Source organism: Puma concolor, chromosome D3 (genome assembly GCF_028749965.1).
Source record: "Puma concolor isolate L17-30 chromosome D3, mPumCon1.1.hap2, whole genome shotgun sequence".
Lineage (NCBI taxonomy): Eukaryota > Metazoa > Chordata > Mammalia > Carnivora > Felidae > Puma > Puma concolor.
Genome location: NC_141678.1, coordinates 14,749,967 through 14,764,845, shown reverse-complemented (window position 1 = coordinate 14,764,845; position 14,879 = coordinate 14,749,967).

Genomic DNA, 14,879 nt, shown 5'->3' with positions numbered 1-14,879 from the left:
ACCATGAGATCATGAGCTGAGCTAAAGCCGGACGGTTAACCGACTGAGCCACCCAGGCGCCCCTATGTATACTGTTTTATGCCACAAAGTTAGTGGCCATTTGTTCTGCAGGAATGGATAACCAGTAATAGCCACAAACAGCTTCAGGCTCACACTGACTCGGGTTAGCAACCCCAGCAGAAAGGAGGCTTCCACTGCTCAGCACCTCTAGCAATATCCAGGGACTGCTTCTCACCAATCCAGACAAGGTTGTGCACCCAACCCTCATCAGCTCAACTCCCACCATTCCTGGGTTCTCACCCATCCCCATAGCTCGATCCCAATCGTGCTTTCTTAGGGTTAGGGCAGCTCTCCAAAGGAAAACAATTGTGCTGATACCAGCAAGAAGAGAAATAGAGACAAGAAAAGCAAAAGCAAGAGACATCCTCTATGAGGAGCAAATGAGTATTGTTCACACCTGCACAGAGATTTTGGTCACCAGGTCAACAGAGCCACAGAAGGCCCTGTGTTAGCAAGTGCCTTGCATGAATACACGTCTAATACTAATTACATATAATTTTGGTCACTTTAGTCGACTCCATCCCTACTTACTGACATCTTATGAGCTTACTAGAACTTTCTGCCTGCTCCAGAAATGAATACATTTATTATCACACACGAGCCTAGAATTTATTTTGACTTCCTCAACCCATTTGAATTAGTTTTTGCTGTCTAGAGGTCCAAGGAAAGTGAACAGAGAGAATAGATAACAAAAGGGTCCTAAACCACTTCCCTGTGGTTGAGTCAAAGTCCCAGAAGGGCAAATGTCACATGCATAGAAATGTATCTGTGTATCTATCTTTCATCGTCATCTGTTTTACCATTAGATGAATCCAGTCAGGGACACTAGCTGCTTTGAACGCTAGGGTGTTGATGACTTGGGAGTTTATTTGCACTTTTTGTGGTGGGAGGGGTGGAGTGTGAGAAATGGAAGACATTTCAGTGAAATATAGCATCTTACTTGCCTTTGTAGTGACTTGAGATATAAATTCACAGTCAAGGGGGGGCGCCTGGGTGGCTCAGTCAGTTAAGCGTCCAACTTTGGCTCGGGTCAGGATCTCAAGGTTCATGAGTTCAAGCCCCATGTCGGGCTCTGTGCTGACAGCTCGGAGCCTGGTGTCTGCTTCTGGTTTTGTCTCTCCCTCTCTCTGCTCCTCCCCCACTCGCACGTGCATTCTCTCGCTCTCTCTCCCAAAAATAAATAAACATTTAAAAAATTAAGTAAAAGCACAGTCATGGAATCTCATAGGCATCTGAGAACAGTGCACCGTATCTTACATAGAAGTTAGGATCCATGGGGCGCCTGGGTGGCGCAGTCGGTTAAGCGTCCGACTTCAGCCAGGTCACGATCTCGCGGTCCGGGAGTTCGAGCCCCGCGTCAGGCTCTGGGCTGATGGCTCAGAGCCTGGAGCCTGTTTCCGATTCTGTGTCTCCCTCTCTCTCTGCCCCTCCCCCATTCATGCTCTGTCTCTCTCTGTCCCAAAAATAAATAAACGTTGAAAAAAAAATTTTTTTTAAAAGAAGTTAGGATCCAATGTCCGTGCATAAGGCCAATAGCAGGTGGAGCTCCCCTAACCTGTTTAAATTGTAGTTAATGTACATTTGAAAAGCACATTTCTGTTTAAGTAAACTTAAATTTCTCTCTCTTTTCTAAGTGAATATAGTGGAATTCACCTAAGTTATATATGTAGATGATGTATCTCCATTGCACAGTAAACAGTACCCAAAATAGGGGCACCGGCTGGCTCAGTCGGCAGAGCGTGTGACTTTTGATCTCGGGGGTTGTGAGTTCGAGCCCCATGATGGGTGTGGAGATTACTTAAAAATAATAACAAATCTTTAAAAACTATCGAAAATAGACTGCAGATGGGATAGGGTTAGCATATGGAACATTTCTCAGGCAAAGAAAGGTCTCTCTAGTTTCAAAACTCAGAGGGGCACCTGGGTGGCTCAGCTGGTTAAGCAGCTGACTCTTGATTTCAGCTTAGGTCATGATCTCACGGTTCATGGGTTTGAGCCCCACATCGGGCTCTGCACTCACTGCGTGGAGCCTGCTTCAGATCCTCTGTCTCCCTCTCTTCACCTCTCCTCTGCATACTGTCTCTCAAAAATAAATAAAAAACATTAAAAAATAAAAATAAAACTCAAATATCTCAGATATTAAAAATCCAATTTAGAATCATATCAGTCACATGGGCATACTGAACTAATGCAGGCCTTCTCCTGCTTCAAACACATAGAAATAGTAAAAAATTAATTAATCAATTAACAGAAAATAATTAAATTAACTGTGGTAAAAAACATATAACACCATCTTAACTGTTTCAACTGTACAGTTCAGGAGTGTTAAGTATATTCACATTGTGGGTGCCTGGCTGGCTCAGTCAAAGGAGCGTGCAGCCCTTGATCTTGGGGTCGTGAGTTCAAGACCCATGTTGGGTGTAGAGATTACTAAAAACACAAATAAATAAAAACTTTCAAAAATGTATATTCCCATTGTTCAACCAATCTCTGGAACTTTTTCATTCTTGCAGAACTAAAACTCTATACCCATTAAACACTAACTCCCGTCTCCCTCTCCCTGCAGCCCCTGGTGACCACCACCATTCTACATTCTGTTCCTGTGAGTTTGACTACTTTATTTTATTTTATTTTATTTAAAAAAAATTTTTTTAACATTTATTTATTATTGAGAGACAGAGCATGAGCATGGGAGGGGCAGAGAGAGGAGGAGACAGAATCGGAAGCAGACTCCAGGCTTGGAGCTGTCAGCACAGAGTTCGACAGGGGGCTCGAACTCACAAACCACGAGATCATGACCTGAGCCAAAGTCAGATGTTTAACTGACTGAGCCACGCAGGCGCTCCAAGTTTGACTACTTTAGATACCTCTTGGAAGTGGAAGCATACAGTATTCGTCTTTTTATGACTAGCATATTTTACTTAGCATAATGTCCTCAAGGCTCACTCACGTGGTAGCATGTGACAGAACTTCCTTCCTTTCTAAGGCTGAATACTAGTCCACTGTATGTATATACTGCATTGTCAGTGGACATTTGGGGGGGTTTCCCACCTCTTGGCTACTGTGAATAACCCTTCTATGGACATGGGTGTGCAAATATCTTCTCGAGACCATGCTTTCAATTATTGTGGACATATACCCAGAAGTAGGGTTACTGGTTCACATGGTAGTTCTACTATTTTTTTTGTTAAGTAGGCTCTATGCTCAACATGGGGCTTGAACACATGACCCTGGGATCAAGGGTCTGATGCTCTACCAGCTGAGCCAGCCAGGATCCCCAATAGTTCTACTATTTTTAATTGCTGGATGAACTGCCAAATTGTTTTTCATAGCAATGGCATCCTTATACAGTTCCAGCAACACTGTATGGGGGTTTCAATTTCTCCACATCATCACCACTACTTGGCTATTTTTTGGTGGGGGGGGGGGGGGGAGGTTGGAATAGGCATCCTAATGGGCGAGGTGATACCGCATTGTGATTTTGATTTGCATTTCCCTGATGATTTGTGATGGTAAGCTTCTTTTAGTGTGCATGACAATGTGAATATGCCTAACTACTACTGAACCATGCACTTAAAAAACAGTTAAAATGGTAAATTTTATATGTTTTTTACTACAATTAAAAAATATTTTAGGGGCGCCTGGGTGGCCCAGGCAGTTGAGTGTGTGACTTTGGCTCAGGTCATGATCTCACAGCTCATGGGTTCGAGCCCCACATCAGGCTCTGTGCTGACGGCTCAGAGCCTGGAGCCTGTTTCAGATTCTGTGTCTCCCTCTCTCTGTCCCTCCCCCACTCACACTCTGTCTCTCTCTCAAAAATAAATACACATTAAAAAATTTTTTAAATATTTTTACATGAACAACAAAAAAAGGAATGAGGTACTGATACATGCTACGAGGTGGATGAATCTTGAAAATGTTAAGGGAAAGAAGCCAGATGCAAAAGGCCAATGTTGTATGATTCCACGTATATGACACGTCCAGAAGAGGCAGATCCATAGAGACAGGAAATGGTTGCTAGGGGTTGGGGTGTATGAGGAGGGGAATTGGGAGGTGACTATCAATGGGTATGGGGTTCTTCTTGAGGGGATAAAAATAATCTGGAATTGGCTAGTGGTGATGAGTGCACAATATACCAAAACCCTCTGTGAATATACCAAAACCCACTGAACTGTACAGTTTATGCAAAAGCATTTTTTTAAGCAAGTAACTTAAAAATATATAGTGTTAAAAATACATAGCTTTTTTAAAGTTGTATCTTTATATGCCGTCTATAATGCATACGTATGTAAATGCATAGCTGAAAGGATAAACAACAAATGGTTTACTGTGGTTTTCTTTAGGGAGGAATACAGAATTTAAGAAGACTTGTTACAGGGACTTTCACTTCCCACAAATGGACTCAATTGTTTTAAATTATATTTTCACAAATATTCCTTTGAAAACAACGAACTTAACTTCTTCTAACTTGACTAGCAGAAAGGGTTTTAAAAGGTAGGAGACTAGGGGCACCTGGTGGCTCAGTTGGTTAAGCATCTCACTCTTGCTCAGGTCACGATCTCATGGTTGTGAGACCGAGCCTGGTATCAGGCTCCTCATAGAACATGGAGACTGCTTGGCATCCTCTCTCTCTCTCTTTCTTTCTCTCTGCCCCTTCTTCATTCACACACACTCTCTGTCTCAAAATAAATAACAATAAAAGCTAGGAGACTAAAGTAAGCCAGATAATTAGCATGGCTAATTGATTATTTGATATATCAAGTGTAGAGAAATTATAATTTTATAATTATAATCATAAAAGACTATACATTATAACGAGCTATAATATAATTTATATAATATAATTAGTACATTATATTGTATTAATATATTTTCATATGATTATAATATAATAAATCATAAAATAAAATAATATGGATACATATTCTGCATTCCCAGATGGCATGATGGTATTTATCCGGTTTTCTTCTTTGCCAGCTTCCATGCTAAGAGGTAAGGGCAACAGTTATTCCCATTTAAAAATGGAGGAAACTGAGGCTCAGAGAGATCTTGTAGCTTAGAAGCAGTGGGCTAGCTATAAATCCAAGTGCGTTTGATACGAGAACCCAGGGCTTTCTCCTGTAGTCAGTCAGAAAAGAGTGGAATGTGGTGTGGGAAACAGAGAGCATGAGAAAATGAAGATGTCACTAAGGAGGTAGATGTTGAGGACAAGAGCAGTGAAATTGGTGACTTGATATATACTTAGGTGAAGATGCCCAGGAAAGATGGCCGCTGGGGCTCCTGGGTGGCTGGCTCAGTTGGTTAAGCTTTCGACTTTGGCTCAGGTCATGGTCTCTCACTGTTCATGAGTTCGAGCCCCACGACGGGCTCTGTGCTGACAGCTCAGAGCCTGGAGCCCGCTTCGGATTCTGTGTCTCCCTCTCTCTCTGCCCCTCTCCCAGTTGCACTCTGTCTCTCTCTGTCTCTCTCTCTGTCTCTCTCTCTCTCTCTCTCTCTCTCTCTCTTTCTCTCCAAAATAAATAAACATTAAAAAAGATGGCTCCCAAAAGACAGAGTGTACCCTGAAGTAGAGAAGATAAGCAACTGAAGGGAGACCAGATGTCCCCTGGAAAGAGAAAGTAAATTGATTACCAAGAAGATAGTTTCTGTCAAATAAGAACCATCTGCAAGATTCGAGAGTTGTTTTGTTTTTTTACATTTATTTATTTATTTTTGAGAGACAAAGTGAGACAGAGCACGAGCGGAAGAGGGGCAGAGAGAGAAGGAGACACAGAATCTGAAACAAGCTCCAGGCTCTGAGCAAGCATTCAGCACAGAGCCGGATGTGGGGCTCAAACCCATGAACCGTGAGATCATGACCTGAGCCGAAGCCAGTCACTTAGCCGACTGAGCCACCCAGGTGCCCCAAGATTCGAGAGTTTTGTGAGCAAGAGTTGCCAAAACAAATCCTCTCCCGGTACTACATTCAGTGTCCTCTTGGGCTGGGGCCAGCTTTCAATTTGTTCACTTGCCATTTACTGACCATCTATTATGTGCCAAGTCTTGTGCTAGATTCTGGGGATGCAGGAATAGATGAGACACTGTCCATACCTTCAAGGAGGCCTCAGGCTGGAGCAGGAAGACAGACTGGAAAGCAATGATTACAATTCAGATATAAATTTCTGCAGGGTGCTAGGGGAACGCAGGGGAAGGGTACCTGCCCCTCCTGTATACACCACGGAACACTTCCAGGAAGAGGTGACCCCGTGAGCTTGAAGAATTGCTGGTAACTATCCAGATGAAGAAGGGAGCAAAGGGCATCCCTTGTAGTGGATAGAGCAAGAACAAGGTCGGGGGCTAGGGAGATGAGAGAAAACATGGTTTGGTTGAAACAGCTGTTGTCTGATGTGGCTGGAGTTTGGGGATAAGGAGGAGCTCCGCGAAACAGAGGCCACGCTGTGTTTGTTCCCCAGTATCCAGCACAGTGCCTGGTATCCGGTCAAGGTCAGAATTCCAGTAAAGACAGGGAACAGAGGGGAGGGGATGGCCTCCAGGGCTGGAGTGTGTGTCCCTGAAGGGCATGCATCTCTAAAAGAACGAACAAATCTGCTGAAAGGTGAAATGTCACATTCCTTGGGGTTTTGCCTTTTGGTGGTCTCATTTTATTTTTTTATTTTTTTAAGTTTATTTATTTATTTTCAGAGATAGAGAGAGGTGGGGAGAGCTGGGGAAGGGCAGAGAGAGAAGGAGAGAGAGAGAATCCCAAGCAGGCTCCGCACTGTCAGCAGAGAGCCCCATGAGGGGATAGAACTCACAAACCATGAAATCATGACCTGAGTTGAAACCAAGAGTCAGGAGCTTAAACGACTGAGCCACCCAGGCACCCCGGAGGTTTCATATTTGTAAAAATACAATGTCACTACTATTTTACCCTTGGAATGGGCAGAAATACATGTTGAAAAGAAAAAGGGGATCTAGGGATATTGAACCTCAGGGCAACTTACTTTTCCAAGAGTCTAATGTTCCATCTCCCTTCTGTTTCCACAAATGCCCTCTATCCTTTGAAAGCACCCAGCTGGCACCCTGCCTCTCCAGAACCCAGCTGAGAGCCAGGACTGCCAAGTCACAGAACCACTGTCCCAGAGCCCATGAAGGGATGGGCACTTTCCTCTTTCAGTGCCTATGTGTTCTGGTTTTACAGAGTGCTGTAACAAATTTAGTCATCTGGGTTCCAAGGAAGATTGTACATAAGTAGCAATTAAAGTAGCATATTGACTGGAGAAAGAAGCACGATCATATTAATAGTTACCAATAATCGGGTATCTACTACATGCCTCATGAAATCCGCCCAGTAACTTCCAGAAACTGAGGCTCAGAAAGGAGAGGATAGGGACACATAGAAACATCAGCAAATCTGATGCATAGGAAGACTGAAATCTGTATTCAGTGCCTCACCCACAAGCAGCATAAACAGAGAAACAGCAGTCTGGTGGGGTGCATTGGGTGGCTCAGTCAGTTAAATGTCCGGCTCTTGATTACGGCTCAGGTCATTATCTCACAGTTTGTGAGTTCGAGCTCCGAGGGGGGCTCTGTGCTGACAGCACAGAGCCTGCTTGGGACTTTTTCTCTCTCTCTCTGCCCCTCCCGTGCTCACATGCTCTCTCTCAAAATAAATAAATACACATTAAAAAAAAAAAAAAAAAGCAAGCAATCTGGGGCCATTTTGTGTGGGTGATAAGTCCCTCTAGTTTTTACAGATAGCACAGGACAGGACCCAGTGTTCAGAATGTCCACACACACAAAAGCTCATTGCTTGAACCGTCATGAGAAAATACTGCATTGTGTCCACTGGGCCCTGTTCAGAGTAAGGGAACTATGTGATACATTTCAGAAATATGTGAACTTGGATAAGTGGGTGAGTCCTGGCTTTGTCCATGAGCTGTGACCTTGAGCAAGCTCCTTGACAACGCTGGGCCTCCTCTCCTCCTCTAGATGGTGAGGGTTATTGTTGGAACCAATAATCTCTGAAATTCTTTGAGTTCCACGCAGCTTGGACCAACTCTTATCTTTTAGAAGACCTTGGCTGTGGGACCCAAAGTCCATTCAGGGCTGAGAGCGCCACCTGGTGATTCAAGTTCCTAAGTGAGATTTTCCCCTTCCTCCTGGCCCAGCCAACAATTCCAGGTTAAAACTAAGAGAGATTGTGTTTTGCTCTTTTCCTAACCCCTTGCATTTGCTTTTAAATGTTGGAAACATGTGCATTTTCCTAGGAAGAAGGTACAAAGTTTTCACCACAAGGTTCTTTTTGTTCTTTTTTTAAAAAGATTTTATTTTGGGGGCACCTGGATGGCTCAGTCGTTTGAACATCCGACTTCGGCTCAGGTCATGATCTCGCAGTCCGTGAGTTCGAGGCCAGCGTCGGGCTCTGAGCTGTCAGAGCCTGTTTCAGATTCTGTGTCTCCCTCTCTCTCTGACCCTCCCCCGTTCATGCTCTGTCTCTCTCTGTCTCAAATATAAATAAATGTTTAAAAAATTAAAAAAAAAAAAGATTTTATTTTTACATAATCTCTACACCCAGTGTGGGGCTCGAACTCACAACCCCAATGTCAAAAGTTGCATGCTCTTCTGACTGAGCCAGCCAGGCACCCCTCATCACAAATTTCTTAATCCTTGAAGCATTCCCCCCACCCAATCCAAGTTTTTACTACTCTGAGTAAATGTGAGGCCCAGAACAGAAGTGATTCATTTTATAAATATGGGCTTGAGGCCGTGACTTTATTTGGAAAGTTATTTCACCTCTCCGAGCCTTAGCTTGCTCACTAGTAAAATGTAGGTAAGAATAGTACCCACTTCAGAAGTCTGTGCAGAGGATGGAAGGAGACATTCCAATGAAGATTGGGCATGGCAGGAGCAAATAGTATATATTATGAGGGAACTTTCTGGAAATCTGACAGGAAGTCAGCCATCCACTGGGAAAGAAAGGATGTGAGAGGTGACCATGTATTTACCAGTTTAGCAAGACTAAGTTCTCCTGGACATGGAATGCAAGAATCTTAAGGTTGAATTAAAGTTAACATATTTGGTGTCGAGAAATGGGATGGGACACTTGCAGGTTGGGGAGACAGACCTGACCCAAACAATACTCAGATGCTGGAACCCTAAAAAGTTGGGAATTTCTGCTTCTATACCCCCAAAGGAGTTTGACTGAAATCTTAAGGAAAAGGAAAAATAATGGCATGAAATTCTGCCTGATCGAATTCGCATTCAGGTGCCTTGGCAAATGCAGAGACCAAACTAAGTAAAGAGACACAGGCTTTTGTAAAGGCCAGTCTGCTCACAGTAGAGCAGTGAGGGAAGGAAGAACATTTTCTTTCCAGAAGACATACATGGAGTGATGGATAAGTAAGATAGAGAAGAAACTAGGAAAGAGGTGCCCCGAGTTCTCTGAGTCACTTAGTAGCTTAAATGTTTATTGAATGTCCATCACCTGCTGAATGGATAAATAAAAATGTGGTATCTCCACACTTCTCACGGGAAGGAGACTGGGAACGGGGGGAAGGTGGGCAGCAGACTTACTCTTAAGATACAATTTCACTATAAAATTGTTTGGATTTTTTGGGTAATTCACAAATAACCAATGAAATATCTCTGTTCTCTATCCCATGTGTATATTATTTTTTCTCATCGTTCTCCCACTTTCCCATTTTTTCCTGCATTAAATTTCTTTTATGTTTGTTTATTGAGAGACAGAGAGAGAGACAGAGAGAGAGAGCAAGCAGGGGTGGGGCAGACAGAGAGGGAGACAGGATCTGAAGGGGGCTCCGAGTTGTCAGCGCAGAGCCTGATGCTGAATTCACGAACTCCGAGATCATGATCTGAGCTGAAGTCAGATGCTTAACTGATTGAGCCACCCCTGCATTTAAACATTTTTTAAATTGTGGTACAATATACATAACATAAAACTTACCATCTTAACCTATTTAAGTATGCAGTTCACTGGCATTAAGTACATTCACCCTGTCAGGCAACCATCACCACCATCTGTCTCCAGAACGCTTTTCATCTTGCAAAACTGAAACCCGTACCCAGTGAACACTAACCCCCACTTCCTTCCCCAGCCCCTGGCAACCACCTTTCTAACTCTTTCTTAGGAATGTGAGTGCACTAGGCACCTCAGGTAAGTGGAAACAGTATTTGTTTTTTTTGTGACTGGCTTATTTCATTTAGCACAATGTCAGCAAGGTTCATTTGAATTTTCTTTTTTGTACCATTAATGTTTTATTACTTTTCCAGTTAAAAAGACTAGTAATTACTTGTCAAAAAAAAAATCACAATGTCGACTTATAAGACTAAAGGAAAAAGCAGAAATCAAAACTTAGTGTAAAATGTCATCACAGCTTTGTGGGGAAAAAAAAATCACACACGTTGGAACTCAGCAGAAACAACTGGAAGTTTCTAGTGACGTTAGTGACTATTTACAGATGGGTCATAGTTACATTTTATTTCCTATTTTTCTGTTTTTCATTGTTCCATGATGAGACCGACAGGCTTATAATCAGGAAAAAGCAAATGCCGTCTAAGAAACAGGTATGTCAACTTTGGAAAAATGTTTCATCCAAGTTTTCTCAGGAAACCCTGAGTTTACTAAGTTCTTCTATTGCCACAAATTAAATATACTTGCAGCCATGAATCTACATGTCCCAATTGGAAGTTAGGAACATCACACTGATTTTGGCCAACAAATGGCATTCAATCGGTGAGTGTGAGATCAAAGAACAAGAGACCGATCAAAGAGTCTTTTCTTTTCTTTTTTTTTTTTTTCCTTTTTTTTTTTCAACGTTTATTTATTTTTGGGACAGAGAGAGACAGAGCATGAACGGGGGAGGGGCAGAGAGAGAGGGAGACACAGAATCGGAAACAGGCTCCAGGCTCTGAGCCATCAGCCCAGAGCCTGACGCGGGGCTCGAACTCACGCACCGCGAGATCGTGACCTGGCTGAAGTCGGACGCTTAACCGACTGCGCCACCCAGGCGCCCCTCAAAGAGTCTTTTCTACCCGAGTCATCTGTTTGGCTCCTGGGAAATCCAGCCAGAAGTCTGACGTTGTGTCACTGGGGGAAAGTGGCGTCTTCCGGGGGCACTGGCTCTCGGCAGAGCTGATTGTAGATACAGTGTAGTGACATCACAGTGACAGCCTGGAATTGGTTACGGTGGAGGTATTTACATCATGGAAACTGGCAAACACTACAAGTCAACCCTCGCCCCTGCCCCGGCCTCCCCTCCCCAAGTGACTACCAGCTAGAGAATCTGTGGTGAAATATTTGCCAGGTACTGCTAGGTGCAAACACACCTGTCTCAGGTGGGTGAGCCATTCCCCTTCCCTCCAGTCCCTGGCTGCTTGTTTCTCAGGGCACCAGATGGCCATTTCCTTGATCCATCTGTTAGCACCATTTTGCTTTCTGTGTTTGGATCAGGCTTGCCACGTTCTGTGGTTCTTTGCCTCTCAGAGACACCAAGCTTCACCCTCCTGTCTCGAGTCCAGAGAGGAGAGGCTGGGCTCCGTCAAAAATAGTAGACTCTAGGGCGCCAGGGGGACTCAGTCGGTTAAGCGTCCGACTTCGGGTCGGGTCAGGATCACACAGTTCATGGGTTCGAGCCCTGCGTCGGGCTCTGTGCTGACAGCTCAAAGCCTGGAGCCTGCTCTGCTTTGGATTCTGTGTCTCCCTCTCTCTCTGCCTCTCCCTGACTCACACTCTGTCTCTCTCTTTCTGTCTCTGTCTCTCTGTCTCTGTCTCTCTCAAAAATAAACATTAAAAAAAAAATAGACTCATCAGGGTGCTTGGGTGGCTCCGTCAGTTAAGGGGCCAACTCTTGATTTCAGCTCAGGTCATGATGTCACAGTTTGTGAGTTCGAGCCCCATGTCGGGCTCCACACTGACAGTGCAGAGTCAGTTTGGGATTCTCTCTCTCTCTCTTTCCCTTTCTCTCTGCCCCTCCCCTACTCATGCTCTCTCTCCCTCTCTCTCTCAAAATAAATAAACTGAAAAAAAAAAAAAAACAAACCATAGTAGACTCATTTGACGGCTCTCCATGTTTCTATTTTCTCATTTCATCCTGCCAGCCTCTTCTTAGAACTTCTCCAGGTTTCAGGAACTTTCTTGCTACTTCAGGCTCTGTGTTCCACTTCTTTTCTTCTGGGCAGAAGGCAAGAGGGGAGATGGGAGGAGGGAGTGTCTGGGGAAGGTTTATCAGGCTTTCTTTCCCGGAGAACAAGCCGGGTTGCTTTTGTTGTTCCTTTTCCCCTGAGGTGCCAGCCTGTGGGTCCCAGGCCCATCCAAGTGGGTGTGGGTGGGATTCTGTCATCCACCTGTTTCTACCTGTTGAAGTGAGGGGTGCCCAGCTGACTGAAGGGCCAGGCTGCTACCTGAGCTGCTCCCTCCCGACTGGCCTGCCCTCTCTGAAGCCCCCAGGAGAATATCTCGAGGTGGAGCAGAGAAGCAGATTGTTGCTAAGAAACCTTTCAGCATTGCCTCCAGGGAGAGGACAGAGGAGGAGTAGTGAGGCAGAAATAATAGGTAACCTGATGGCTTCAGAGACCCAGGCTGCAGGAGGGCTGGCTATGGAGTCAGGCATCCTGTCTCTCCCTCAGACACCAAACAAGACAACTGTGCCTCAGACCTGGGTTCAAATCAGCCCCCCTCCATTCATTTGTTAGGCTACCTGGCCTCGCTGAGCCTTCTGTGTAAATCCTGAGTGAGAATGCCTACCTCTCAGGGTTGTGCTAAGGAGTCAATGAATTAATGTAAGTAAAGCGCTTAGCCACAGTAACTTTTCAATTCACAGGAGGTGAAAAGGAAACAAAACAAAACCAGCCATGTGTAGCAGCCTGAGCAGAGAGGTGTTTGAGTCTCATGTTTAATATGTGATTGTGGGATTTAGGATTAATATGTGACTGTAGATGGGGGTCGATGCCTTAACGACACTTCATTGAGTCCCTTCCTACAAGTCAACTCTATCTTTCCAATGACCCACGAGATGCAGATCATAAAACTAAGGCTCTGAAAGGTCCCTACCTTGTTAAGGACCCCACAGTGAGCCCCCACGTCACTGGTCACTGTTCTAGACAGGGAGCTTTCTCCCGTCCAGAGCCACCTGAAATGCTATGGGACACCAGGGCAGGGCATTTCCTGACAGCTCCTGTCTCAGGGTTGGCCACAACCTGTACCCAGACCAGGGAGGGTGGGGGGTTTCCTGGGCTACAGAGCTGTCTTGAGACCCGTTCAGGGACGTGCCCATGTCGGCTGGCCCGGTAACACCCAAAGCATCTGGACCATGGCAGCTCATGCATAAGTGACAAAATTGAATTTTGCTTGGCAGGACTTGGTGTGGGACAAAGATGGGCTCCAGTCCTGGCTTTGCCACCAACCAGCTTTGTGACTTGGAGCTTACCCTCCTGGATCTCTAGGTATCTCATCTATTAAGTGGGATTGCTTGTACAAGGGTTGTAGGGAGGGCCCAATGAGATTAAGTTTCTAAAGTAGCTTTGGAAAAAGTCCCCAGCCATGCAAACTACTCAGCATTGTCAACCATCCTGAAGGAAGTTGATCCTTGTGGGGGTGGAGAACTAACTGGTCAGGAGAACCTCACCTTTGACTCAGCAAATATATCAGGAGGGCCGGCTCTGTGCAATTCCTCTCTTGAGGTACCACCAGGGTCACAGAAAATTCCAGAGCCTCAGCTGGAAACTTGCCAGCTATTGATTTTACCTCTATCTTGTTAGCTTCAGGTCGGGAATGTGAGGTCAGGAGTTTGTCAGAAAAGCCTGCAGAGCTCCAAGACCAAAACCAATGAACCTCTCCTTTGTTTATTTAACAAATACATAGTGGGTGGTTAAGAGGTGCCAGGCACTGAGGAAACAGGAAGAGGTCAATGAGGATGAAATTTACTTTCCATCACAAGGTAGAAGATGAACCAACAAAACGGAAGGGAAAGGAAGAAAACTGTCAGGAGCTGGCTGGAGAGTTAAATCACTGCGGGAAAGAGGGGAAAGGGAAGAGCCGTACAACTTTATGGCTCAGTTCATCAGGCAAAGCACACGTTTCATTAGTTTCAAGAGGATTTCATCATGGAAGAAGTATTTCAGTAAGGGGCCTTTGGGCAACAGAACAAATGATTTTTGTCAATAGGAACTCGTGGGTTTTGTCCCAATATTTTATGATGAACATTTTCAAACACAGAAGAGTTGCAGGAAGGCAGGCACCCATATACCCCCCTCCTAGAGTCTAGAGTAATATTTTACTGTACTAATTGCAATTAAAAAAAAATTGTGTTTACTTAGAAAGAGAGAGAGCAAGCCAGGGAGGGGCAGAGAAAGAGGGGGAGAGAAATCCCATGTAGGCTCAGAGCTGTCAGTGCAGAGCCCCAGGCGGGGCTGGAACTCACCAACTGTGAGATCATGACCTGAGCCAGAACCAAGAGTCCACGCTTAACCCATTGAGCCACCCAGGCACCCCACAATTTTTTTTAAAGGGGCTTCCTCCTAGGGCAGTTTCAAGTGTCAGCTCTTCCTGAGGATATAGAAACGTTGGTTTTCCTAGGACGGGATGGGATTAGGATGTGGCAGGGAAGAGGGATTTCAGCTCTCTGGGAATCACACTGGATGCGGTTGAGCGTGGTGGGGGGCGGAGGGGGGGGGCGCAGAAAGCTTCCGAGAACAAGTTCTGCTGACCCCAGCTCTCGCTGTGTGGTCTCAGCTAGTTAACAGGAGAACAGGAGTCTCGTGGCCGCTTTTGGCTGGAGGTCTAAGGGATCATCTTTCTCCTGCTGTAGACTTGCCTTCGT